The following is a 27322-nucleotide window of genomic DNA, read 5'->3' as shown; positions in this document are numbered from 1 at the left end:
AAAACATTGCAAAGTCAGTTTATTTTAATACTAGTTTTTAATATCTGTGCAAGTCTCTCTCTCTCTCTCTCTCTCTCTCTGTCTCTGCCTATACCAAGACTTATATTCAGGGTATCATGCTCTCACTCAGCTTTCCTGCTCACCTCTGGCACTCTACCCCTTGAGCCATGCCTCCAGTTTGGCATTTTGCTGGTTAAGTGGAGATGGAGTCTTGTTGACTTTTCTGCCTGGGCTGTCTTCATACAGCGATCCTCTGATTTCCTGGATTGCAGGCATGAGCCACTGGCAACTGGCTGTAATGGCGGTCCATGTCTTTAAAGGTCTCTCAAAAAGATATGTAAAGCCAAGCATTTACTAAGTAATATTTGTTTTTTTTTACTTGATTTATCTTGTGTACTTTATAGCTGAGAAGAGAAAGTCCAGGTCCATTCAGAACTCCCCAGGGACCCTGGCCTTCTAGCTCTGGTGTGGAGAGGGCAGGAGAGACAGCCTTGTGTCCCACCCTCCCCACCCGTGTCACCAGCACACAGCCATTCTCCTCTCAGACACTTTCTGTCCCCTCTGGTTCTTCCCATGGGGAGCTAGCTAATGGCTTCCGGTACCACAGGCTTAGCATGCAGTCATCAGACATTAAGCTAACATTATTTACCTTTTCCATCATAAATGTTGGAGCAGTTTGTTCTGTGTTTGCAATCGCTTATTAGATCACACACTGGTTTATTACGAGCAGTATGGCCTGAAGTCCAAGTGCAGACTAAAATGTGATCACTGCTTCAAGGAAAATGTCAGCAAGTGCTTTCACCAGGACTTAGTGTTGCTGCTTTGGGACATCTGGGAAATAAATGGCCCTCCGGAGCATTGGTGTGTCACCCTACCTAGCTCCTGGTTATTCTCACACGCTGATTCCAGGAACACCCACCATCCCACCCAGATGTTTTCCACCCACCTCATGACCTCCTTGCCTCCTTCAGGAAAGGCCAAGGCATCTCCAGAGGCGGGAGAGAACATGGGATCCGGTGGCGCCGCTGGAGCAGACAGATGTGCTTTTCAGGTCACAGGATGGCCTTGGGGCCCTGGGATAGAAGTAAACTGCTTTATGTGACTAACATGCATGTGGGTATCTAGAAAAGTCATATGAATACACACGCACGCATGCGCACGCACGCATGCACACACACATGCACACACAAATGCACACACGCACGCACGCACACACCTCTTTAGGAGGAATTGTTCTTCCTCTTGCCCAAATTCAGCCATGTAATTCTAGCCATCATTGCCAGTTAACCATCCCCATTGCCCACACTGGAAGTAGGCACTGAGTCCATTGATACCAGAGGAAGGTCTGCTCCATGCCATGCAGATTGAAGAGTGGCAGTTGGCTGGGTGCTTCTATATCAGTTGACCAAGGGTAAAAGGCATTGTGGAGCTTTCTATGTGGAATGACCTCTCTTCCTTTGGAGGAACAAAAGTTGTAAGTGCACAGAAGCAAAAGTAAGAGCAAGGAGATTGTCCTCTTTGGCTACAACCCTAGCTTTTCCTTACATAAACTCCTAAATAGTTTCTTGCATCTGAATTAGTTTAAATCACATTTCCAAATCACTTAAAATTAAAACTATCTTTGGCTGGGCATGATAGTGCATGCCTGCCATCCCAGCTAGTCAGGAGGGAGAGAGTAGAAAATCACAGTCTAAAACTCTCGCCGGGCAAAAGTGGAGACCTGAGGAGGAGGAGGAGGAGGAGGAGGAGGAGGAGGAGGAGGAGGAGGAGGAGGAGGAGAAGGAGGAGGAGGAGACTAAAGAAGCAAAAAACACAGAGGTCATATCTCCAGCAGTAGAGTGTTTAAGGCCCTGAGTGCAAACCTCTTTACTGCAACAGCAGTAACATTACCCTGATTAAGACCACTCTCCTTGAACCTATGTCTGACCACACACAATGCTGAGGAGCTGAAGAAGAGTAGTGTCTACATCTTTTCTCAAGGAACTCAGACTGGAAGCCTAGGGACCTCCTGCTGCCCCCAGGTGCCCAGTTTGTGACCTCTGTCCTCAGCACCCAGGGACACAGACCACACCTGTGTAGTGTTTAGGGTTGAAGTTTTTTTTTTTTTTTTTTCCAGTGGGGCTCTTCAGAGCAACACTTCCAGGGGAGAAAACATCTTACACTACCTGATAAATTTAAGACTTCAGAAGGGATTATACTGTTGGTATTTTTTTTCAGGTTTGATTCACTTTATTGTTCTTGTATAAAAATCCTATGTTGTAGCCACAGCTGGAGGCTGGGTCCTCTGCATGGAGATGCTGGTGTGGGTTTTCACAAGATGGTCAGTGAATTCCTGATAAGGAGATTTGGTGAACAAGGTCTCTTTCCAGAGATCAGGGGTCAGGTAACTGTAGGTCTTGGAGATGGCATCAAAAGTGGCCTTGGCAAAGTTGCCCAAAGTAGCAGTACAGCCCCTGGCTGAGGTGTAGCAGTCATCAATACCAGCCATCATCAACAGCTTCTTGGGGACAGGAGCTGAAACAATCCCAGTGCCTCCCCAGTGCCTCTGCGTGCGGGGATGAGGCGCAGCAGCACAGATCCACAGCGGCCTGTCACCTTGCACGGGACGGTGTGAGGCTTGCCAATCTTGTTCCCCCAGTAGCCTCTCCGCACAAGGACAATGGAGAGCTTCGCCAGGATGGTGGCTCCTCGGATGGCAGTGGCAAACTCCTTGGAGCACTTAACACCCAAACCCACGTGGCCATTGTAGTCACCAATGGCTACAAATGCCTTGAACCTGGTGCGTTGGCCAGCTCGAGTCTGCTTCTGCACGGGCATGATCTTCAACACCTCATCCTTGAGGGACGCCCCCAGGAAAAAGTCAATAATCTCAGACTCCTTGATGGGCAGGGAGGAAACATAGATTTCCTCCAAAGACTTGATCTTCATGTCCTTAACCAGGCGGCCTAGTTTGGTGACCGGGATCCATTCCTCGTCTTCAGCCTTGCCTCCACGAGCCCCGCGGCCACAACCCGGCCGCGACCTCGACCCTGAAGGCCGCTACCAAAGCCTCCTGGGAAGCCGCCACGGCCTCCCAAGCCTGGGCCCCCAGGGCCTCCGGGCCCTCCCACTGCACCGGTGTCATCCGCCATTTGGTGTCCCCCCCCCCCCCAAGTACTGTTGGCATTTCTTGTGTGTGTGTGTGTGTGTGTGTGTGTGTGTGTGTGTGTGTGTGTGCGCGCGTGTGCGCTGGTCCTGGGGCTTGAACTTAGGGCCTGGGTTGCTGTTGATGAGAGATAAGAGTCTCACAGACTTTCTAGCTCAGGCTGGCTTCAAATCATAATCCTCAGATTTCAGCCTCCTGAGTAGCTAGGATTCTAGGCATGAGGCCAGCACCTCGGTAATTATTTAAAAATACAGTAAAATCAATACTAAACTTGCCACTTTAAAATCTGAAATGTATAGTTGTGTTAAGTACATTCACACTATTCTACTCTATATATAACATAATGTTCTTGTGCTCATCTTTTGTGGCATGTATCAGAATTTCTGTCTGTCCTTGTTAGGGCTGAATTGTAATAAGGTAAATTATCAGAGAAGCCACATTTTGAAGGATCAAATCTTGGAGTCTTTATTAGAATGTTAATGGTATGCAGATAGCCAATTGTTACAAAGGCCTGCAGCCTGCAAATACACCTAAAACTGTTAGGAAACCAGACAGAGAGGGAAAAAAGAACAAAAACAATACCAACAAACCAATTCAGCTCCAATGGAGAGCTGAAGTCAGCTGCCAGGAGACAGGACAGGGGCTTTCAGATAGCTTGGGTGTATAGTTATGCTAGTTATATAAATTGCTAATCATACTCTATATACATATATATGCACGCTTATTTCAGCAAAGATTAACTTCAAAAAATACTGATACTGTTGTTTCCCCTGTAGAGATTTTCATTAAAAGGTAAAAGATATAGGGTTGACCTACCCATCAGAATACATAAAGCTTCAGCGAAATGCTCATAAGCACCAAGATGAAGAACCCCAGACCCAAGAGATGCAGTTAGCACACTTCGGGCCAGCTGCTTGCAGACAATGGCCCAGGAATGGCTACCAGCAGCCAGCAGAGGGAGACAGCACGCCTGTGTCCCCATTTCAGCCTTTGTCAGAATTAGTGGGCAGGGCTGGCCTTTTTACTCCTGGAACAGGACAGTGGATGCCTTCAAAGCTGGATTAAGGCAATAGGAGGGAGGACCTCTCCACACACAGGTACAGAACATTTCCTCCTGGAGCTCGCTAAAAGTCTGCATTTCTCTTTTTTGAGTGTGACTTAAAGCCTTGCCAATAAATATGAACCTCTTTTAACAACCTAGGGACCATGGAAGGTTTCTCGGTGAACTGTCAGCCTTTCATTCCATATTGTGAATTAGTTCAAATAGATGCTTTTCAATAATACAGCTGTGATAGCAGGACATGAAAGCCCCACTTCAGCCTCTTCATTGTTGATGGTTTGGGCTGCATAAGCTTTGATGTGGAGAGGAGCTGCCCTGTGTATTGTGAGATACTTAACAACATCTCTGGCCTCTCTACCCATCACCCACCACCCTGGCTGGAATCACTGAAAAAGTCTCAAGACAAATGTCCCCTTGAGGGGAACCCCCCTCCCCAACCTGAGACTCACGACAATGAAGGAATGAGAATTTTGAGGTAAGAAGAGGACACCTGGAAACAGAAACCTTTAAGAGGCTGTGTGTGCTGCCTGGAGAAGGCTGGTACCCTACTTCCTGTGAACCAGGTTGCATCTCAGCCCCAGCAAAGCTTCCCTGCTTTACAGAGGCTCAAGACAGGTGCACCATGGGAAAACAGCAGGCATCTCACCCTTCTGAAATATCCCCTGTGCTTCCAGGGCAGCGATGCCACTGGTACCTGCCTGCTTCTACTCAGCTCCTAACTGCTTCCCAAAGGAAAGCGGGGTGTGGCCCTGGGGTGTGATGAGACCCACCCTGCTTTGCCTCCCCCCACCTCACAGAAAGTATTTCCAGCTCTCCCCCATAACAATCCTACTTCTTGCGAATGCCATCCACATAGCTGTTCATTAACACCGTTTCCCAGGCTTAAGACAACAACAGACATTCCCAAAGTGCTTTCATTCAAATCTGCCCCAGTTCTAAAGGACTCCCTTGCCAAGTGGTGAGGTGAGGTTTTTGTTTGTTTGTTTGTTTTTTAAGCTTGCAGATGGAAGAGGAGGCATGCTGGGGCCTGAGGGCCTGAGACTTGCTTTCTAGAGTGACAGAAAACCTCTGGCCTAGATTTCTAGTCTCTCTCTCTCCCTTTCTCCCCCTCTCTCTTCCTTTCTCTCTTCTTTGCTCCCTCCCCTCTCTGTTCTCTCTCTCCAAGCTCTCTGGAGCTCCAAGTCTAAAAGTCAACATGATCTCTGAAAGACACACAGAGCCTGTTTAAGCCTTTCCCTTCCTCCTTGTTCTCCTTACCCAGCTTCTGTTTTGTTGGGGAACTGGGACCCTGATCCCTGTCAGTGAGGAGACCCAGGCAGTTCTTTCTCCTGCAGGCTGGGAGCCACACACCATCCACCACAACCGCCTCCTGCGTCCCCCTCCCCCCTCCCCCCCCCCCCCCCCCCCCGCTGTTGCACCCAGCTGGGCTTAGGCCCCTCCTCTGGTGGCTGCCATTTTGTCATGCTGGGCTCTAAGTAAACAAAGAATTTGCCTGGGGAGATTGGCTGGGGTTTAATAGAGGATGTGTGCAGGCTTCCAGGCCTGCATGGCTCACAAGCTTTAACCACTGAGCAAACCAATTTAGAGCACTAAAACACAGCTGTTTACTTAGGGTCTTTCTTGACTCCATTCCCGCCTCTTGGATAGGTGGCTTGGTCTCCAGTCATGATCTGACTTGGTTCTCCTCAGTGACACTGCCCCCCGCCCCCCCCCCCCCATCGTTCTTTTCTTCATTTTATTTTCTGGGTTTTGAAAATTTGAGCTATCAGCTGACATGGGTGTCAGGCATAATCCACTGTACTCAATATTTTCAGCCGTCCAATTGGGTTTGTCACATAACAGGGACATCTTCACTTTCCTCTCCACCAAGAGAGCTGTCATGGCCCCAGTGTATTAACTCTTTCTGCCCATGACCTCTGAAGTGCCCTCATGGATAATTAAGATGGCCACACATCCACTACTAATCAAGTCTTAATGGCAAGTTGGAAAAAAAAAAAAAGAAACAGAAAAGAAAAATACTTTCATGTCCATTGCAATGATCCTCTCATTGGTGAGATACATGTACTTTGAAAAAGCATGATTTAATTTTAGATGCATTGGCCCCCTGTGATTGTGGTCCTCGCTATCAGTTTTTATCTTCATCACCATTGCTGCCTTGTGTCACGTGGGGAAATTGAGGAGCAGGAAGGTGAAGTCACTTTTTCACAGCCCCTTAGTGATGAGAGGCAGAGCAAGAACTTGAACCCAAGTCTATCTGACTCTAAAGCTTGTGCTACTATGCCAGGGCACTCTCTGGGCGAACCTTCCTATCCACCCCATGTATCTAAAAGAAAACCCCACAGGACACTAAGGAGGAGCAGCAGTCACCTGGAGTGGACACCCCAGTGACGTGAGTATCTGGGCTTTGCTCTTGCTTCTGGCTACTTCCTCCAGCTGTGAGAACTCAAGCTCTCGCTTCTCCACAGCTGGACCGGCCCTGCACTGCTTCCTACAGCTGTCTCTTCAGAGGACAGAGCTCACATGTCACCTGATCTCCAGCAAAGGGGATTGGGAGCAGCACACACACACACACACACACACACACACACACACAGAGTGACTCACACACATGAGCACACACTCAAGACACATGCTCTTGTACATCTCTACACTCACACCCATGTACATGCAACATGGGGGTGCATATATTTAGACACACGATGCCACACATGTGTATGTACTCAGATTTATACAGATACACTAGCACACAGCCACCCTGAACACATTGTTGCACACTCACACTTTCTTTTTCATGCACACGCAATATATCACTCTCATACATACAAATGCAGCCACAGGCTCCTTGCGTATACAGATCCTTACCCACACACCCCTTCCTATACATTTATGTGTGCACACCCATGCACTTCCATGCACTCTCACTCACAGGGACACATGCATAGTCATACACGTGTATACCTCTCATTTTCTTGCTCCAAGTGTGATTACTCTCCATGGCACAACATCAGGAGGCCAACATCCGACAAAAATAAACTGATGGTGTACTGTGTGGTTGTACGGCTTTTCGAACCCACTGGAAATAATCAGAGGATTTATAGCTACGATCCTGGACTTATTGCAAGGAAATCTGGTCATTACCCTAACTTTAATTGCCCCCAACAATTATGAGTCAGGTTTCTGGCACCAAGCCCTTTGCTCAGACAATACCTGTTGAAGACTCACACATGAAATCTGTGAGCTTACCAAGTAGTCTCACTTGTCTTTGCCTCCAATTCCTCATTGGTAAAATGGAGCTAATGATGGCACACGCTTTGCAGAGCCGTGCAGAGCAGTGTTTAATAGGCTGATGTATGTGAAGCTAATTGCCCAGGGCACACTGTTCAAAGACAGTGTCCTCAATGGCTTGGGTTTGCTAACCAGTGACAATGCGCAGTAGCAGCCTACAACAGCTTGATTGTGTGTGTGTGTGTGTGTGTGTGTGTGTGTGTTAAGTGTGACTGTGCCCAGACCTTGAGTTCAAGCCTCGGTACCAGCACTCCCTACAAAAAAAAGTAATTGGATCAACACCAACTAAGAGACAGTATGCTGTCCCTTTGTTTTTTGCTCAAGGTTGGCACTCTACCATTCAAACCACAGCTCTACATCTACCTTTTGCTGGTTAATTGGAAACAAGTCTCACAGACTCTCCTGACTGAGCTAGCTTGGAACCTCAGTCTTCAGATCTCAACATTGAGAGTAGCTAGGATCACAGGTAAGAACCACACACCTGCTCTCAGTGATGAAATTTTGATATGGAAATGTTTCCAAGAGTTGTTTATTAAGTTCTAAATGCTTTCTGCTCCAGTGGCTGCACCTAAAAGCCCCTACAGGGGAGAGGGTGCTTTATCCTGTCTCAGATGCCTCTCTGCTCTGTTAGGGCGTCAGTGATAATCTCAGCCACCACGCCAAGGGAAACGATCTCACCTGAAGCAAAGACCAGGGCTCACACCTACAACACAAATCCTCTTTGTGAGAACTGTGTGAAAATTACTCTTTGTTAAAGAAAATTCTATTTTTGTGCTCAGGTTAAATTAGTATGATACAAGAAGCAACATATCATCTATGATTCTAAGACATTTCTTCTTAAGTTACAGAAGAATCTATGGGTTATTGTTGGTTTGTTTTGTTTTGGTAGATTGTGGGGCTTCAACTCAGGGCCTGAATGCTGTCCCCACTTTGAACCACAGCACCACTTCCAGCTTTCTGGTGGTTAATTGGAGTTAATAGTCTCATGAGCGTTTCTGCCTGAGCTAGCTTTGAACAGTGATCCTCAGATCTCAGTCTCCTGAGTAGCTAGGATCACAAGTGTGAGCCACCAGTGCCCAGCTTAAAGTTATCTCAATTAAGGGCTGGGAATATGGCCTAGTGGCAAGAGTGCTTGCCTCATATACATGAAGCCCTGGGTTCAATTCCTCAGCACCGCATACATAGAAAACAGCCAGAAGTGGCGCTGTGGCTCAAGTGGCAGAGTGCTGGCCTTGAGCAAAAAGCCAGGGACAGTGCTCAGGCCCTGAGTCCAAGGCCCAGGACTGGCAATAAAACAACAAAGGTTTATCTCAATTAAGAGTAGTTGGACTAGGTGGCTCATGACTATAATCCCAGCTACTTAGGAGGCTGAGATCTGGGGACTGTGGTTCAGAGCCAGCTGGGGGCAAGCAAATCTGTGAGACTCTTATCTCCAATAACCTGCAAAAAGCTGAAAAAAATGGAGCTGTGGCACTCCTGTTAGTAGAGTGCCAGCCTTGAATGGAAAAGCTAGAAGACAGTGCCCAGGCCTTGAGTTCAAGCCTCAGTACCAGAACCAAAAAATAAAATAAAATGAAAAAGTAGTTGGATCGGGCTGGGAATATGGCCTAGTGGCAAGAGTGCTTGCCTCCTATACATGAGGCCCTGGGTTCAATTCCCCAGCACCACATATATGGAAAACGGCCAGAAGGGGCGCTGTGGCTCAGGTGGCAGAGTGCTAGCCTTGAGCGGAAAGAAGCCAGGGACAGTGCTCAGGCCTTGAGTCCAAGCCCAGGACTGGCAAAAAAAAAAAAAAAAAAGTAGTTGGATCAACACCAGACTATTTTGCTCTGTTTCTTTCCTTTGATGAAATCTAGGATCTCGGTCTCCTTCCTCTTCTGGTTTATTCATCTGCGGTGTGTGCTGTGGTACTGATGTCCCGCTCAGTGCCAGCCTCCTTCTCCTTGACTCTATCAGAACTTCTCTTGCAGAAAGCCCTCCTGCCCCCTCCCCCCCCACGTGGGGCCAAAGGAACTGGAGGGTGTGCCTCTCCTTCCACCTGTCTCCCACCCACAGTGCTGTCTTCCTTGATCTGCAGAGCGCTATTTGCCTTAGAATCCCAACTATTTTCTTATCAGAGCACTCATCTCATCAAAGGAGTCTCCAGAAAGCCGCTATTTTCCAGTCATTTCCCCTCAGTCCCCCAAGAAAGGAGGGAAAGGGAGCTTGCCCACGGTGGTTTTCCTTTACATTTTGCCTGCAGTTCCCCCCCACCCCTAGTATCTTAAGTTTACAAAATAACTCCTATCTCTGTTTAGAGAATTGCTGGGATCATTTTCACTGAATGCTGATGTGGGAAAGTGGTATCCAGGTTGATGGTATTTATTGGTTTATATTGATTCACATTGTGCTTCCTATTGATTTGTTACTTTTTTTCTAAATTGACTGACTTAAAAATGAAGGTTGGGAGCATGACTCAAATGGTTATGCATCTGTCTAGCAAGTGCAAAGCCCTGAGTTCCCAGTACCATGTCCTCCAAATGAATGTGCCCTCCCTCCTCCCCTCCCTTCCTCCTTTCAGATTTAGGTCAAATTGAATGGCAAGCACTGTGCCATGAAGCTAAACTCCTAGTCCACAATTAAAGCCATTTTAAGAAGAACCTGGTAAAAAGCTTACAGAGTGATACTGTTATATTTATTTCAAATGTACTGAGATGCACTTTTTTTTTTCTTATTTATTTCTGTACACATCACTCAGAAGACCATTTAACTTGGCAGGCCAGATAAGCAGCATTTCTTCCTGGGCTCTGTTCAAGGCTTATTTTGGGATTAGGATAAAGTTAGTCTGGATATGGAGCAGATATTCTTCATTCCAGAATGCATAGTTGGATTGTATGATCAACGCATGAAGCTTTTGTACAATACACCGAATGGGCCTATTTTTAAAGTATTTTTGCCAGATGTTCCTCAAGGAGACAAATGGTCAACAAGGAAAATAGTGTTTGAGGACTAAGAATGTGAGCTTCTACCAGAATCTTTAAAAGGAAAGGGCCTACAGAGAAATGCCAGCTTTTTCTTGCATATCATCAGATATATTTGGGATATACATTCTTGGAGTTGATTTCAACTTTTAATGGAAGTATTATGTGCATAGACAAGTGTGCGTATCATAAATGTATAACTGCATGGATGTTGACACATTAAACATTCTTGTGGGACCATTGCTCTGACCACGATGTAGAATATTACCAGTGCCCCAGGAGTCTCCTCACGTCCTCTACCAATCACTGCTTCCCATCCCTACTTGGATAACAGAATCTTGACTTATCAGGGTCCTCTTCCCCCCCCCCCGCCCCCCAGTTTTACACTATCTGGGGATACAGTATTGATTTTTTTTCCATTTAGCTTCATCCATTCAAACTCAACATTCATCTACTTCTGTGTGCAGACATAGATGATTTATTTTCTTTTCTGTGTAACATTCTGCATGCCAGTGCATTACAATTTGCTTATTTATTCTATTGTGAATGGCCATTTGGGCAGATTGCAGTTCTGAGCTCTTCTGACAAGTGCTATGAACTTTCTGCTATTTGTCTCTTAGTAAACACATAGGTGCATGCCTGTTGACTATGAACCCTTAGTTTCTTAGTCTGTCCTATATAAATAGATAACATATATACATAGGGCATGTGAGATGAGATTTGCAAAATGTTCGGCTTTACTAGATCTAATAACAGTTTTCCTAAGTGGTTATACCAATTTACATTCTCATCAGTCAAGTATGAGAATTTCAATAAAATCAGTATGGACAATTTTGATTTTTCAAGAATTTGTGCCAGATAGTAATCCTGGAGATATTATTCTGAGACCAAGGAAGCTGCCCCAGAGTTTTCTGAAGCAATCAAAAGAACCTTGCATTTTTGCATTAAAATTCAAGTGCAAAGACTGATGTGGAATAGAGGAAGGAATGCCTTATGTGTTACCTTCTTACAACCCAGAAAAGATAACAAAAGAGTTGCAATATCTCCCACTCTTAGCCCCAGGCTTTGATTTTCTGTCAGCATGCCTATTGGTGAATGTCTGACTCATGCTGGCATCTCTCCTATCACAGGATAGCTTCAAATAAAATCAAAATCAAACACTCCTATGCCTTAGGCATGAAATACATTTTTTGAGTTCTTTTTCTTGTTACCTCTCATCAGTTTATTGCATGGATTAGGATTGTCCAACTTTCAGAGCGTTTTGGTGACTGAGAAAGGACATTAAAAATCCTACTTGTCCCAGAGGGTATGGCTGAGACCCTGAACTCTAAGCTACCTATTGGGATAGAGGCCATAAAGCATTGGTGAACTCATAGCAGTTTAGTAACAAGGGGACAGATTGAGAAATTGAGAATGTAAATTCATATGGAAACATAAAAGACCCCAAAAGTAATATTGAGCAAAGAGGCCAATGCTGGATATATCACAATAACAGACTTTAAATTATTCTCCAGAGCCATGGTAACAAAAACAGCAGGGCAACTGCATAAGAACATGAAGCTCAAATGGAATAGAATAGAAGACTCAGTAATAAACTTATACAGTATAATTATCTGTTTTCTTTTTTTTTGGCCAGTCCTGGGGCTTGAACTCAGGGCCTGATCATTGTCCCTGGCTTCTTTTTGCTCAAGGCTAGCCACTTGAGCCACAGCGCCACTTCTTGCCATTTTCTATATATGTGGTGCTGAGGAATTGAACCCAGGGCATCATGTATATGAGGCAAGCACTCTTGCCACTAGGCCATACTCCCAGCCCCTGATTTTTGATAAAGTAATAAAAAACACATATTGGAGGCAAGACAGCTGTAATAATTGGTGCTTTGAACTTTGGTTATCTACATGTAAGAGTCTGAAAAACTAGACCCCAATTTCTCACCCTATACAGAAAGTAATTCTAAATAGATCAAAGATCGGGCTGGGGATATGGCCTAGTGGCAAGAGTGCTTGCCTCCCATACATGAGGCCCTGGGTTCGATTCCCCAGCACCACATATACAGAAAATGGCCAGAAGTGGCGCTGTGGCTCAAGTGGCAGAGTGCTAGCCTTGAGCAAGAAGAAGCCAGGGACAGTGCTCAGGCCCTGAGTCCAAGCCCCAGGACTGGCCAAAAAAAAAAAGATCAAAGATCTATTTCAGGTCTTAAGGGGAGACCTGAAACTTCCAAAGTACTATGGGAAAACATATGGAAAGCATTGGAGGATATAGGCACAGGATGTTATTTTCTGAACAGGAGTCTAATCACCCCATAAATTACACTGAAAATTAACAAATAGATTGCATCAAAGGAAAAAGCTTCTGCACCTAAAAGGAAACAACCCCTAGAATGAGAGAAAATCTTCACCAGGTATTTAATAGATTAAATATTTATATCCATTGTATGCAAAGAGCTCAAAAACTAAACAGACAAAGGGCAAATGACCCAATGGGCAAATGAATTGGACAGACTGTTCTCAGAAGATGTACAGATGGCTAATACACCAAGAAATATTCAACATATTTATTCATGAAGGCAACGCAAATGAAAGCCACACAGATTCCCTTTCATCCCAGTCAGAATGGCAGTCACTAAGACAAGCGACCACACAGGCTGGTGAAGATGTGGGAGGAATACATTGTATGTGGCAATGGAACTAATTCAACCACTATGGAAATCAGTATAGCATTTCCTTCAAAACCTAAAAGAGATCTTCCTTAAGATCCTTACATATGACTCTTGGATATAGATCCAAGAGATTGTAACTCAACATTCAAGAGAGATACTTGCATGCCCATGTTTACTGCAGCCGTGTTTACAATAGATGAGCTATGGAATCAATCTAGGTGCCTAAGAACTGATAAATGAATTATGAAAATTTGCTATATACATACATGGAATATTATTTGGCCATTAAGAAGGATGAAACCATTCCATTTGAAGGAAAGTGGATGGGATTGGACATTATCATGTTGAATGAGATGAGACAAGCTCAAAAACCCAAACACTACATGTTTTCATTCATAGATAGAATCTAGACTTCAAAATGATGAGATGAGGATGATGATGGTGTTAATGATGATAATGGAATATAACTGATGGAGTGGTCTTGTTCAAAGAACAATTATACATCTATGGAATTATCCCAATGATTGTACTATTGAATTACACTAGTAAAAAAACCCAAAACTCACATGCTGGGTGCTGGTGGCTCACATCTGTAATCCTAGCTACTCAAGAGGTTGAGATCTGAGGATCATGGTTCACGGCCAGCTTGGGCAGGAAAGTCTGTAAGAGTCTTATCTCCAATTAACCACCCAAAAAAAGCTGGGAGTGGAGCTGTAGCTCAAATGGTAGAGTGCCTTGATCATAAAAGCTTAGAGACTGGAGCCCAGGCCCTGAGTTCAAGCCGTATGCCTCCCCCCAACAAATGTCACAAAAAAACAATAGGAAAATAAATTGAACATTGATTTCATATTACTTTATAAAGAGCATAGTCCTTCAAGAACTGGCATTAGGTGGTATCAGTTACCTAGAACCAAGACCTTAATAGTCTCAGCTATTTGGAAAATGGACATCAGAAATCCCCCTGACCTGGAAAGGTGAGACCAGACTTAGGTTGAACCCTTGAAGGGTTGGCTTGAGAAGCCAGTCCTACTGGAGCCTGGGAGGCTGCACTTGTGTTTAGGGACCGCTTAATGTTGCTTATACCCTGGCTGCCGATCACCCTCCTCCCTGGGATGGGGCAAACAACAGCACCCATCTCTGACCAACAGTGAGAACAGTGACCTGTCCAGGAGTTCAGAAAAGCAGGAGTCAAGAAGGCAAGAATTGCAGGATGCAAAATCAGCCATCTGTCTCTACTTTTGGAAAGGTTTGCTGTTTATAAGATCATGACCGCAAGTTTGGACATCTCTGGCTTTCCTGTGGATGGGTCCTGGAAAAGATATTAAAAGTAGCAACTAGAGGGCTGGGGATATAGCCTAGTGGCAAGAGTGCCTGCCTCGGATACATGAGGCCCTAGGTTCGATTCCCCAGCACCACATATACAGAAAACGGCCAGAAGCGGCGCTGTGGCTCAAGTGGCAGAGTGCTAGCCTTGAGCAAAAAGCCAGGGACAGTGCTCAGGCCCTGAGTCCAAGGCCCGGGACTGGCCAAAAAAAAAAAAAAAAAAAAGTAGCAACTAGAAAAGAAACTAAATATATAACACAAGTTTGAATGCCCTCCACACATTTTGCAGGTGATCCTTTTAAGGCAGTGTTATAAACTCTTATCTGACATCAACCTTTCCTACTTGAAATAGAAAAAAAGGCCGGGCCTCTAGACTGGCTACTTGTTGAATATAAGACTCAACTGAATCAATTTTTCCTTGGGTGAGGAGCAGTGAGGATTAAACACAACATCTCATGCATACCAAGTTTGTGCTATACTACTGAGCTACAGTCTTACCCCTGGAAAGCTTTATAAAATGTTAATTTCCCCAGGCCAGTCTGGCTAAGTGGTAGCATATAAGCCTAACATTCTTGAGGCCCTGGATTCAGTTTCCACACTGAAACAAAACAGAACAGAATAGAATAGAACAAAAAGACAAATTAGGCATGGTGTACCTTCCTGTAATTCCAAAACTTGAGAGACTGAGGCAGGAAGCTTGTGACTTCACAGCTAGCCTAGGCTACAGAGAGACTTCCTGTTCCAAAATAGATTCCCTATTCCTACTTTAGAACTATTGAATTAAATTCATTAGAGGTGGGACTCGAGAAATCAGTATTTTAAATAGTTCTCAAGTGGTTCTAGTTTACTGAGAGACTACTAGTATATCTACAAAATTGTTCTAGCTCTCAGTTTAAGAAAATGACAACCATGCAACACAGGATATGATAGCAAAATCTTGAAAATAAGAAAGAAACATGGGGATGGAAATGTGGCTTAGTGGCAGCGTGCTTGCTTAGCATGCATGAAGTCGTGGGTTCGATTCTTCAGTACCACATAAAGAGAAAAAGCCAGAATTGACACTTTGGTAGTGTTAACCTTGAGCAAAAGACACTCCGGGACAGTGCCCAGGCCCTGAGTTCAAGCCCCAGGACTGGCAAAGATGGAGGAGGAGGAGGAGGAGGAGGAGGAGGAGGAGGAGGAGGAGGAGGAGGAGGAGGAGGGGAGGAGGGGGGAGGAGGAGGAGGGGAGGGGGGAGGAGGAGGGAGAGGGGAAGAGAGAGGGGAAGGGGGAGGGGAGGGGGAAGGGAGGGGAGGGGAGGGGAGGGGGAGGGGGAGGAGGAGGAGGAGGAGGAGGAGGAGGAGGAGGAGGAGGAGGAGGAGGAGGAGGAGGAGGAGGAGGAGGAGGAGGGAGAAGAAAGAAAGAAAGAAAGAAAGAAAGAAAGAAAGAAAGAAAGAAAGAAAGAAAGAAAGAAAGAAAGAAAGAAAGGCAACCTGAGTTAAAGATTAGACCTTTTTCCTTCCTTTAAAATATTCTATTACAATACAATGCTTTGCCAATTAAACACAGATGAGAGTTCAGTTGAAGATGACTTTGATTCCAAGAAAATAAAACCAGTAAAACAATTACATGGCACTTAATGATTCGTCAAATGTTCTCACATTCTTTTATTTCATTTAAGACTTCTTTAAGGTAGAAATAAGGGGTTTGGTGAGAAACTCATCCAAGAACATGGCCTAAATCGCAGAGCCAAGGCACAGGCCTAGCTCCTTGTTTCACGTTTGACTTCTTTCTCCACATGCTCCAGCTTCAGGAATGAAGTATTTTGACAAATCTGAATTCCAAGACTCTCATCTTTTCCTTCCCCAACCTTTGCTTTTCTACCTTCCCTTAGCTTTAGTGTGTTTTGGGGGTCTCTCATGCAACAGGTCTGCAGTATGCCAGGGAGCTGAGAGATGAGAGCCTCAGCCCTCAGAAAGCTCCCAGTCCAGTGGGCGGACAGGCAGATCACTGTGTGAGAATGCAGTGAATGTCCACACCAAAGAGAGCTTCCTGCGAGCACGGTGCACATGGCATATGGGTTCCTACTCCCCACTTACATAGAAGTCCACATTCCTTGGGACTGGAAATGTGGCTTAGTGGTAGAGTGCTTGCCTAGCTTGCATGAAGTCCTGGGTTCTATTCCTCAGAACCACATAAACAGAAAGGGCTGGAAGTGGTGCTGTGGCTCAAGTGGTAGAGTGCTAACCTTGAGCAAAAGAAGGAACAGTGCCCAGGCCCTGAGTTCAAGCCCCAGGAGTGGAAAAAAGAAACAAGAAAAAGAAAAGAAAGTCCAGATTCCTAAAGGGAAAAGAAACTAGCTTTTATGTGGTGTCCTGTCAAAGAGGGACTTTTATTTTTGAAAGGCTCCCACTACCACTACCTTCTGTCTCCTGTTAATATGTCCTTCAAAATGTAGATCTTTTGTCAGTATCTTATAATATGTGTTTACTGTTTTTCTGATGAAATTTAGAAGCATGCTCATTTATGTTTGGTCAGGCTAAGGTAGACAACACCACTTCCTGCTTCAGGTCTTTGTTACAGATGACTTCCTCTTTGCCTGGAATGTGTTCACCCAATCCTTACATCTCTGCTTACACGTGATATCCTTTCTGCTATCTCCTGTGTCCCAATCTAAATTAAAATCCTAGACATCCACTTGTTTAATATCCTGTAACGCCCCTTCCACAGCCTGCTAGAGGGGACATTTATACAGTGTTTTTCCTGTCTTACTGAAGAAGGCCTCTTGAAGGCAGGCATGCCTCTCTCTCTCTCTCTTTCTCTCTCTCTCTTCATTGTGATATCCATCACATCTAATAGTATGTGTGAAAAGGACTCAATAAATACTTTTTCTTCTTTTTTTCTTGCCAGTCCTGGGGCTTGAACTCAGGGCCTAAGCACTGTCCCTGGCTTCTTTTTTGCTCAAGGCTAGCACTCTACCTCTTGAGCCACAGCTGCACGTTTGGCTTTTTCTGTATATGTGGTGCTGAGGAATCAAACCCAGGGCTTCATGTATACGAAGCAAGCACTCTACCACCAGGCCATATTCCCAGCCCAATAAATACTTTGTAAACAATCAAAAGTTCAGTAGAGGGAATGGCTGGATTCTTTAGCTGCAAGCAACAGACATGAATGCTAGAATGTTGAAGCCAAAGGAGTTGTGGAAAGAAGGTGGGAGAGCTCTAGGATCACAGGGGGGATCTAGAAATGAGGATCAAAAGAAGCAGTAGTCAGAAACTCTGGGAGTCAAGAGGAAGGAGTGGGACAAAGAAATCATTTTCAATCTCTGATATTCATCTTGAGTCTGTTTGGAGAAGAAATATCTGATTGGTCTAGCTGGAGTTATATGGTAATCCTTTGGCTAGAAGAGGACAGAAAACAGATAACAATCCCTCTAATCTGTATCCAAAGGGAGTTGGATAGAGAAGTCTTAAAGATGCAGATAAAAGAAATCCAGCAAAACAAGCCCAATTATCTCTGTGCTACCGAGGGGGAAAGAATCTCAACCATCTGGAAAGATGGGGCGCAAATCCATGGGAGTAGATCTAGAGTCGGCCTCATTTATCCTGTGCCAGTACTATGGCTGACGCCTTGCAGATGTTTTAAATACTGGACGGATGTGGCAAGAATCAATTGTGCCCTTAGCTATTATCTGTCCATGCATCTTTCCCATTGTAAGTATTTGAGACTCCGGACTCTACTTGGCCCACAGCTGGATATGTTGGAAGTATACAGGAAGTGCTAGTGAATTCACATCCAGAGAGCAGCCTGCAGCTAGAAACAAGGGAGGTGTGTGTGTGTGTGTGTGTGTGTGTGTGTGTGTGTGTGTGTGTTGGGGGGAGGGGGACTTTCCCAGTTTCCGGGCCTTGTTCCACACAGTTGCCCAAGTAGCAGGAACCCACTGTAATGCCTCTGGGGAGAGCTCCTCACCTTCCTTCTCACTTCCCTGCTCCCTCCTAGTGCTCCCCTACTTCGCAAATGAAGGACTTGCTTTCAAGTCTTGATGGCAGGCCTGCTGCCTAAGAGGGAAGGAAGGGCCAAAGGAGGACTGGCTCCCAGCTGTCCAATGAGGAGGCACAGCACTGAGAGGTACCATCAGGGAGTGTTCACCTCCAGGCAGATTCTTTCTTATACCCTGTCTTGCCCTCCACTCTGAACCTGCTGTGGTCTTATTGGCTGGTCCCAGTGATTGTTTGTATCCATAATGATGACTCGGTGTCCTATGAAGAGTGTAGTCAGGTGGGCCAACTGTAGCCCAGAAACCCCCATATACCCACGTGACTATGACAGCCAGCGCCGCTGAGACACACTCAGGGCTCCTTTGCCATGTTGATGACTCTCCTTGTGACCTTCCTTGTCTGGGAAGAGGGGCTGTTCACAGAGCCTCTCCCAGAAGATCACCCACAAAGCCCCCACGATACTCTCAATGCAGGCATGCTGACAAGTGTGAGGGCCCTGCTTCACGATGATTTTGTTCTTAAACACAGATCTCATCTTAGGACTTGGCTCTTGCTCTACATTACTTGAAGGATAGTAGTCGCATTTCTAAGCAGATTCCTTCTGGCTCTTCATTTGTGATCCAACCAGGCCTTTCTAGCATCCTCTCTGGCCACGCCTCCTCAATGGCCTCTGGGGAATCCCCCTGGCTGCTGTTCTCACTGTCCTAACAAAGGACCAAGCAGTTGTTCCATGGCGGTGGCTTGGCCCTTGCTGATGTTCTCACTTGAGTGACCCAGGTTCTCTTCCATCTGGCGAAATTTCTCTTCTGTAAGGCAGTTGACAGCACCTCCATATCCCCTCCTGCCGCTGTGTTTGTGTGGTGATGAGGAGTAGCTCTGTTCCTCGCCCCCACCCCTTACAGGCTAATCTGATTTTCTCTAGCAGAATGCAAACTATGTGGGGACCCCCATGTCATTAGAGCTCTACAAATTCCTTTAGGTTTTAAATGAACAACAAGCAAACTGTTTTAAAAATGAGATCATTCCTGTTATTGCTACCTGGAATGAGCATTGAGAAATCCTCGCAGTGTTCCTGCTACATGGAAACCTGAAGGTTCCATGAGGAAATGCCGTGCTTGGGGCTAGAATTTGGGGAGTTTTCTGGGAAGATCTCTTCCACAGACAGAAAGTTTGAAAATGAAAAGCAAACCATCTATTTCTTTCAAGTGAAAATTTTCAAATAGAACCAATGTACACATTCCAGTCTTCAACAGGAACTTGACCACGTTCGTTTTCTCCAGCCCACATTCCTAGCCAAGCCCCTTTGTAACTATGCTTGTAGTATTCTTCCTTGTTTTTGCTAAGATACTGGTGCAGTTGTATGAACAACAAAGAATTTATTAACACTAAAGGGAGACTGGGGGTCTAAAAGGGCAAACAGTGTTTACTGAGCAAACTCAACCTTCTTTCTTTCTTTCTTTCTTTTTTTTTTTGCCAGTCCTGGGGCTAGCACTCAGGGCTTGAGCACTGTCCCTGGCTTCCTTTGCTCAAGGCTAGCACTCTACCACTTGAGCCACAGTGCCATTTCCAGCTTTTTGTATTTATCTGGTGCTGAGGAATCGAACCCAGAGCTTCATGCATGCTAGGCAAACTCTTTCCCACTAAGCCACATTCCCAGCCCTCAATCTTATTTCCACCAGCAGAAAACAGAGCAAAAATTGCCAAATCTTCTTTGCCTCACAGACTGTTCTTAAGCAAGCTGGGCTCAACCATCACAGAGTAGGCAAAAGCAAACTCCTTCCTGAAAACCTTGTTGAACCAGGGACATGGCTCAAATTGTAGAATGCCAATCCAGCAAGCAAGCTGAACTATTGAGAGGTCCTGAGTTCAAACTTCAGTTACCACAAAAAAAAAAAAAGAAAAACGAAAAAACTCCACAAAATTTGTTGTTTTTCCAGCACTTACTACGTGCTGTGGACCATGAGCTAGACTTCCATGCTTGCATATCTCACTTAATCTTCACAGGATCTTAGGAGATAAGAGGTTTATGACTTGCGTTTTGCAAATGAAGTTTGAAAAGGAATTTCCCAAGGTCATGGGACCTCTCATGGGGCACACCTCAGGAAAACCAACACCAGCCTCCACTCAGAGTGTGTTACAATCACTGCTCTGGGACTTGGGGAAAGTAGGAAATAAGTCACACAAGCAACAGCCAACACACAAGGAGAATACAGTAAGTCAATGTATTGTGAGATGGTGATAGAGCTCTCTAGAAAAGCAGACCAGGGGAGTGCTGGATGGAGAGAGAATAGTCTGTAGATTACCATTTTTAAATAACATCAGAAAAAAAAAAGTTTGGGGACTTTTCAGTGATATCAAATCAATCCTCAGGGAATCTAAAGGACCCGAGGGGTCCCTGTGGATATCTGGGGGGAATTAGAGTTCCAGACAGCCATATATGGCCCATGGACATCTCTGTTCTGGAGCTGTTGGCTGGTTTCGCCAGACTCCCTGGGAACTCCCATATGGGGAGTGGGACCCGATGAGGTCAGAGAAGCACGGGGCTACCTTATGAGCCACCATAGGCCCTTTCCCCTCTTACTACATAAGTCTGTTGTTGGCCAACGTACTCACATTTCACCCTTATACAACCATTGCAAACCACTTCCATATGAAAGTGGAATTTGCCTTACATGTATTAAAATATATACGTTCACACTGAACAGATGTTTGGGAGCAGGGTACAGAGAAGGAAAAAGTCAGAAAGCAGGGAAGGATAGGAGAGAAAAGTAGCCAGGAGCCACTCATCCACTATAAGACCTTCATCCCTTTAAATTAAGAGAGCATCCCAGGGCCTAATTGCAGATTCAAGCTCTTTCAATTAAAAAATAATAACAGATCTGGGCACTGGTGGCTCACACCTGTAATCCTAGCTACTTGGGAGGCTGAGACCTGAAGATTATGGTTCAAAAGCAGCCTGAGTGAGAAAGTCCATGAGACTCTTATCTCCAATTAACCACTAGAAAACCGGAAATGGTGCCGTGGCTCAAAGTGGTAGAGCGCTAGCCTCGAGTGAAAAAGCTCAGAGACAGTGCCTAGGCTTTGAGTTCAAACCCCATGACTGACAAAATAATATAATAATAATAATAATAATAATGGTACCAAACAATGTACTCTGTACCTATCTATGGAATTACCATAATGAAACCCCTTTTTATTATTCATATATGCAAATAAAAGTAGTTAAATGGCTAAATAATAATAATGTTGATGATGACACTATGCGTTTGTAAGGATTTTCTTCTCAATTCTCTTTAAGAGCATGCAGTGATTTTTTTTTTCCTGTCTTTGCTTCCATCTTTCAGTTTCTACCAAGCATCTCCTGACCTCACTAAGGGCTGCACCTACAATTACCATGACCTTTGCTCATCTCCTCACTTTGATTCCCTGGCCCCACCCTTAACTCCCATTAGGCCACTGTCTCAGGTGGTGGCCATAGTCATCTTGTGGCCTCTGCCCTACCACATTCCCTTGCTACATCTCACTTCTCCGCTCCTACTTCCTGGTCTTAGTCCTTCTGGTAAACTATTAGGTTGATGGCCCCTACTAAACCACACCTCAAAATTGTCGCAACCTGTGTGTGCCCTTCTATATAGACTCTGGGATGAGCTGTGAGGTTCCTTTGTTTTGTCCAAAGTTAAATAAGATAGAGCAGAGGCCCTGCTAACTGACACATTGAAGCCTGTAAACTGGAAGCCATCTGCCATACTGAGAGATAATTCACATCAGATTCTTAAACATTGGTACCCTAGAGAGAGGGAGGAAGGGGATAAAGGAGAAAAAAGAGAAGAAGAAAGGGAGAAAGAGAGAAAGTGTGTAAGAGAGAGAGAGAGGGAGGGAGAGAGAAAGCGAGAGAGAAAAAGTGAGAGAGAGAGAGAGAGAGAGAGAGAGAGAGAGAGAGAGAGAGAGAGACTAGGGGAGAGGTGTTATCTTGGATTTTCATTCAGAGCTAAGTTCCTGGTAAGTACAGTTGTGTGGTTTGGGCTGAGGTAGTAAAAGCAAGACAGATGCTGATCAAATTACTCTTCAACTCCTAGACTCATCACAAATGGAAAAAACATTACCCTGGTTTTGCTGGAAGCCTGTGGCTCATGCCTGTAATCCTAGCTACTCAGGAGTTTGAGTTCTGAGGAGCAAGGTTTGAAGCCAGCCCAACAGGAAGGATAAGAGTCCATGAGGCTCTTATCCCCACTTAACCACCAGAAAAGTTGGAAGTGGAACTGTGGCCCAAGTGGTAGAGGCCTTGAGCATAAAAGCTCAGGGACAGCACCCGGTCCTGAGTTCAAGCCCCAGAACTGGTACAACACAACGTTACCTCTGTTTAAAGTGCTAATTTTTGTGGTGTTTTATTGCTCAGTAATAGATAACCAAACAATCTTTATTATATATGGACCCAAACCTGCATATCCCAGGCCAGCTCAGGCCCTCTCTCTGCTTGTGACAGCCTTCCTTAGGTTCTGTGAGTCTGTCCCTTGTCACCAAGACCTGCTGATCCAGCTTCATCTGAACCTAAGCTTACCCAACACAGTCTGGAGAGCTTGACATTTGAGGTTTCTGAGCAGGAAACAGATTGAGAGAAAACTGCATGTATGAATGTTCCTTCTCCTTATGCTGTGTTATGACTCATGTGTGAGTCTCCTGGGCTTTTCAGGACCAGTGCTGTCTGTGTGGTGCTGAGTCACCATCACAGTGCTGAGTTATTAGGAGTGAACTCCTGCTTGTGTTGTCCATCAGCCAGGAGCCTCGTTCTGAGGGTCTCCATGTCTCCCGTACTGTGCTTTCCCAACACCACCACCTTTGCTTGACTTTCCTCATCTTCTATCCATCCTACGGGCTAAGACATTGTTGGCAGCTTTATTCACTTACTTGTTACCTGTTTTAAAATACGATTCAAGCTGGGAGCCAATGGCTCATGCCTGTAATCCTTAGCTACTCAAGAGGCTGAGATCTGAGGATCATGGTTCAAAGCCAGCCCAGGCAGGAAAGTCTGTGAGACTCCTTATCTCCAACAAACTACTCAGAAAAAGCTGGAAGTGGCTCTGTGGCTCAAGTGGTAGAGTGATAGCCTTGAGCACAAAGAGGTTCGGAGATAGCTCCCAGGCCCACAGTTTAAGCCCTAGGACTAGCAATAATAAATAAATAAATAAATTATATATATACACGTGTGTGTGTGTGTGTGTGTGTGTGTGTGTATGTATACTGCCATGAGCCACCAGTGCCCAGGCACTTGGTTATTTTTTTATTGGATCTATCAAGATATTACCTTTCCTCAGAATTGTATTTGTATTTGTTTTCTCAGAGGTATCCCAGGTGCCTACCAATTCAAGATGAGTCTAATCCAATTTCAGGGTTTAAGATGATTAGATAACTGGGGCTGGTAAATTACGTCTGTAATTGTAGCTACTTAGGAGGCTGAGATGTCTGTAATCGTAGCTACTTAGGAGGCTGAGATCTGAAGCTTGTGGTTCAAAGCCAGCTCCAGCAGGAAAGTCCATGAGACTCTTATCTCTCATTAACCACCAGAAAACAGGAAGTAGCCCTGTGGCTCAAAGTGATAGAGCACTTGAGCAAAAGATCTCAAGGACAGTGCCTAGGCCCCTAGTTCAAGCCCCACGACTGACACACACACACACACACACACACACACACACACACACACACACACACACACACACACACAAAGGATGATTGGAAATTGTGCTGGAGGAGAGGCTTCATCTATTCCGATACTCACTACCCAGGGGCAGTATTGGGGGTCATAAGCCAAATGCAGTGGGAGTTTAGCAGTGTTGTTGTTCATTTGTCCTTGTACCCCAGCATTGGGTCATTTAGAATCTCAAAGCTGGTGGCAATACTGTCGTGTACAGCATCTCAGCCAACTCTTTGAAACTGGCCAGCATTTCCAGGAGCATTGTGTGAGCTGGGCTCACCTGTCTGAGTTTTCTTAGATCTTTGTTTTGTTTTTTTGCCATTCGTGGGGCTTGAACTCAGGGCCTGAGCACTGTCCCTGGCTTCTTTTTGCTCAAGGCTAGCACTCAACCACTTGAACCACAGCGCCACTCCTGGCTTTTTTCTATATATGTGGTGCTGAGGAATCGAACCCAGGGCTTCATGTATACTAGGCAAGCACTCTACCACTAGGCCATATTCCCAGCCCCCGTTTTCTTAGAAACTGATTTTGTTATTCCTCACTGTATCATTTGGCTCTCAGATGCAATCAAGTAGATTTTTTTTTTTTTTTTTTGCCAGTCCTGGGCCTTGGACTCAGGGCCTGAGCACTGTCCCTGGCTTCTTCCCGCTCAAGGCTAGCACTCTGCCACTTGAGCCACAGCGCCGCTTCTGGCCGTTTTCTGTATATGTGGTGCTGGGGAATCGAACCTAGGGCCTCGTGTATCCGAGGCAGGCACTCTTGCCACTAGGCTATATCCCCAGCCCCAAGTAGATTTTTTTTTAACCACAGATTTTTCTGATTGCCCTCAGCAGGAGAATTGATCTGGATTTCTTGGTCTCTCATTGCAAAAAGACTAAAGATCTTTTTTCTAATTTTAACATTAATTTCTTTCTAATTCTAGCTTTAGTTCATTTGGGGGATGTTTAATTTGTGAATGAGTTATCCTTTTATTCCCAACATTGTTCATTGATAGTAAGCCATCACTATTGTTATACTTTAATTACTATGAGAGTATCACATTGCTATATTTTAATTAATTAATTATTCTTTGTCTGTTAGTACTGGGGCTTGAACTTTAGGTCTTTTGCTCTCACTTGGCTTTTTTTGGTCACAGTTGATGCTCTACCACTTGAGCCATGCCTCCAGTCCAGGCTTTTTGCTGGTTAGAATCAAAATTCTTTCACAAAAAATAAAACAGTGTTTACTAGATTATGCATAAAGTATTAAGGATCTGTCTTCCTGGGCTGGCTACAACCTGTGATCCTCAGATTTCAGCCTCCTAAGTAGCTAGGATTATAGGCATGAGCCACTGTTTTCTTTTCCTTCCTTCTTTCGTTCCTTCCTTCCTTCCTTCCTTCCTTCCTTCCTTCCTCTTTCTTTCTTTTTATTTTTGGCTGACTTAGAACTCAGCCTCCTGAGTGTTGGGATTGTTGTTATGTACCGCCATGCCTGCCTTTGTACTCCTAAATTCTTATGTGAAACATGGATTTGATTCTGGGGATTTTTTTCTCTGTGTGTGTACTCTAGCCCTCTTTATATTTCTATGCCAGAACTATATTATTTACTTGTTACAGTATATTATTATAATTTTATAACAAATTTTAGGATCTGGAAAAAGAAGAGACTTCATTGGTTTCTCTCTCTTTCTCTCTCTCTTTCTCTCTCTCTCTCTCTCTTTCTTGCCAGTCCTGGGGCTTGAACTCAGGGCTGAGCACTGTCCCTGGCTTCTTTTTGCTCAAGGCTAGCACTCTACCACTTGAGCCACAGTGCCACTTCTGGATTTTTCTATATATGTGGTGCTGAGAAATCGAACCCAGGGCAAGCACTCTACCACTAGGCCATATCCCCCCCCACACCCCTCTTTATCTCTCCCTCCTTTCCTATTTTTTCTCATGTCTTTGTTCTTGTGGATGAATTTTAAAATCTCAGTTATATTTCTCCACTGAAGTCCCATTGAAAGTTTAATGGGAATATTATTAAATTTATATATTGATTTGAGAATTCACAAATGTCACTATTAAAATTTTAATGCAGCCACATGCCATAAATCTTCTTTACTCAAGTCTTTTAAAATCTGCTTTGACCTAAGGCAAGGGAGTTGATTTGCCACTTACTTGGTATGGCCAGACTTGGGAGGTATGACACCCGGAACTGCATGCACAGGTAGAGTGTCCTAGTAGCTGGAGGGAAGTGTCACAAAGGAAAGTCCACAGCAGCAAGCTGTGACAGGTAAAGGTACCCCAAAGGCAGAGGGAAGGATCCCCAGAAGAGAGGGTAAAGGGGTACAGGGGACCTGAAAAAATCCACAGTGTTTACTAGATCATGTGTACCTATTTTTTTGGTGCATGGGCATTTATCAGTCAAAAACTTTTATCCAATATGTTTATTATTTTTTTTTTCCTGGAAGTCTGCCAAGCCTTAGAATAGAATAGCTTCTTTAGTGCTGTTCCCTAGGTAAACAACTGACCATTCCAGTTTCCTTCTTCCTTAACCCAGGCATCACCTACAAACAATCTAATGCAAACCCTGCTTTGGTGTAACTTTTATTTGCGTACAACTCTGACATTCAAACTTCACCCAAAGCCTTAAAAAATTCTTTTTAAAGGAGGGGGAGCTGGGAATATGGCTTATAGGTAGAGTGCTTGCCTAGCATGCATGAAGCCCGGGTTCGATTCCTCAGCACCACATAAAGAGAAAAAGCTGGAAGTGGTGCTGTGGCCCAGTGGTAAAGTGCTAGCCTTGAGCAAAAGGAAGCTAGGGACAGTACTCAGGCCCTGAGTTCAAGCCCCAGTTCTGGCAAAAAACAAAACAAAACTCTATAAAATTAAAAAAAAAGCAAACTATACAAGTAAATGGTCAAGTAGAAATATTTGTAATAATGAAAGACTATCAACAGGTGGAAACAGACAGCTGAAATTGCAGGGAGGGAATCTGGGCAAGGTTGTCATGAGCCTAGAGTGTTGAGTTACCTCAGGTTCTGTTACAATGACACCCACCCAGACACAGCAAATATACAAATAAAAAAGTTCAGCTAAAGCACTCGACACATAAAGGCTCTTTTGGAGCTTATAATGCTGTAGAATTTAAACATGTTTTTGGACTCCCAAGCAGACTCAGGAATATAGCATTAAAAGTAGGAAGGTTTTTTTTTTCTATTTGAATTGGCATATAGTAAATTGGTTTCAACGTGACATTTCCATACA

The 27322-nt window shown here is 44.7% G+C and overlaps 1 pseudogene; it reads right to left on the bottom strand.

Moving 5' to 3' along the window:
• Positions 1–2220: 2220 nt before the first annotated feature.
• On the bottom strand, positions 2221–3131 carry LOC125360545 (annotated as a pseudogene).
• Positions 3132–27322: the final 24191 nt, after the last annotated feature.

This window comes from Perognathus longimembris, chromosome 12 (genome assembly GCF_023159225.1).
Source record: "Perognathus longimembris pacificus isolate PPM17 chromosome 12, ASM2315922v1, whole genome shotgun sequence".
In the NCBI taxonomy this organism is placed as follows: Eukaryota; Metazoa; Chordata; class Mammalia; order Rodentia; family Heteromyidae; genus Perognathus; species Perognathus longimembris.
The sequence above is the reverse complement of the archived record's forward strand: the minus strand, read 5'-3'. Positions and strand labels throughout refer to the sequence as shown.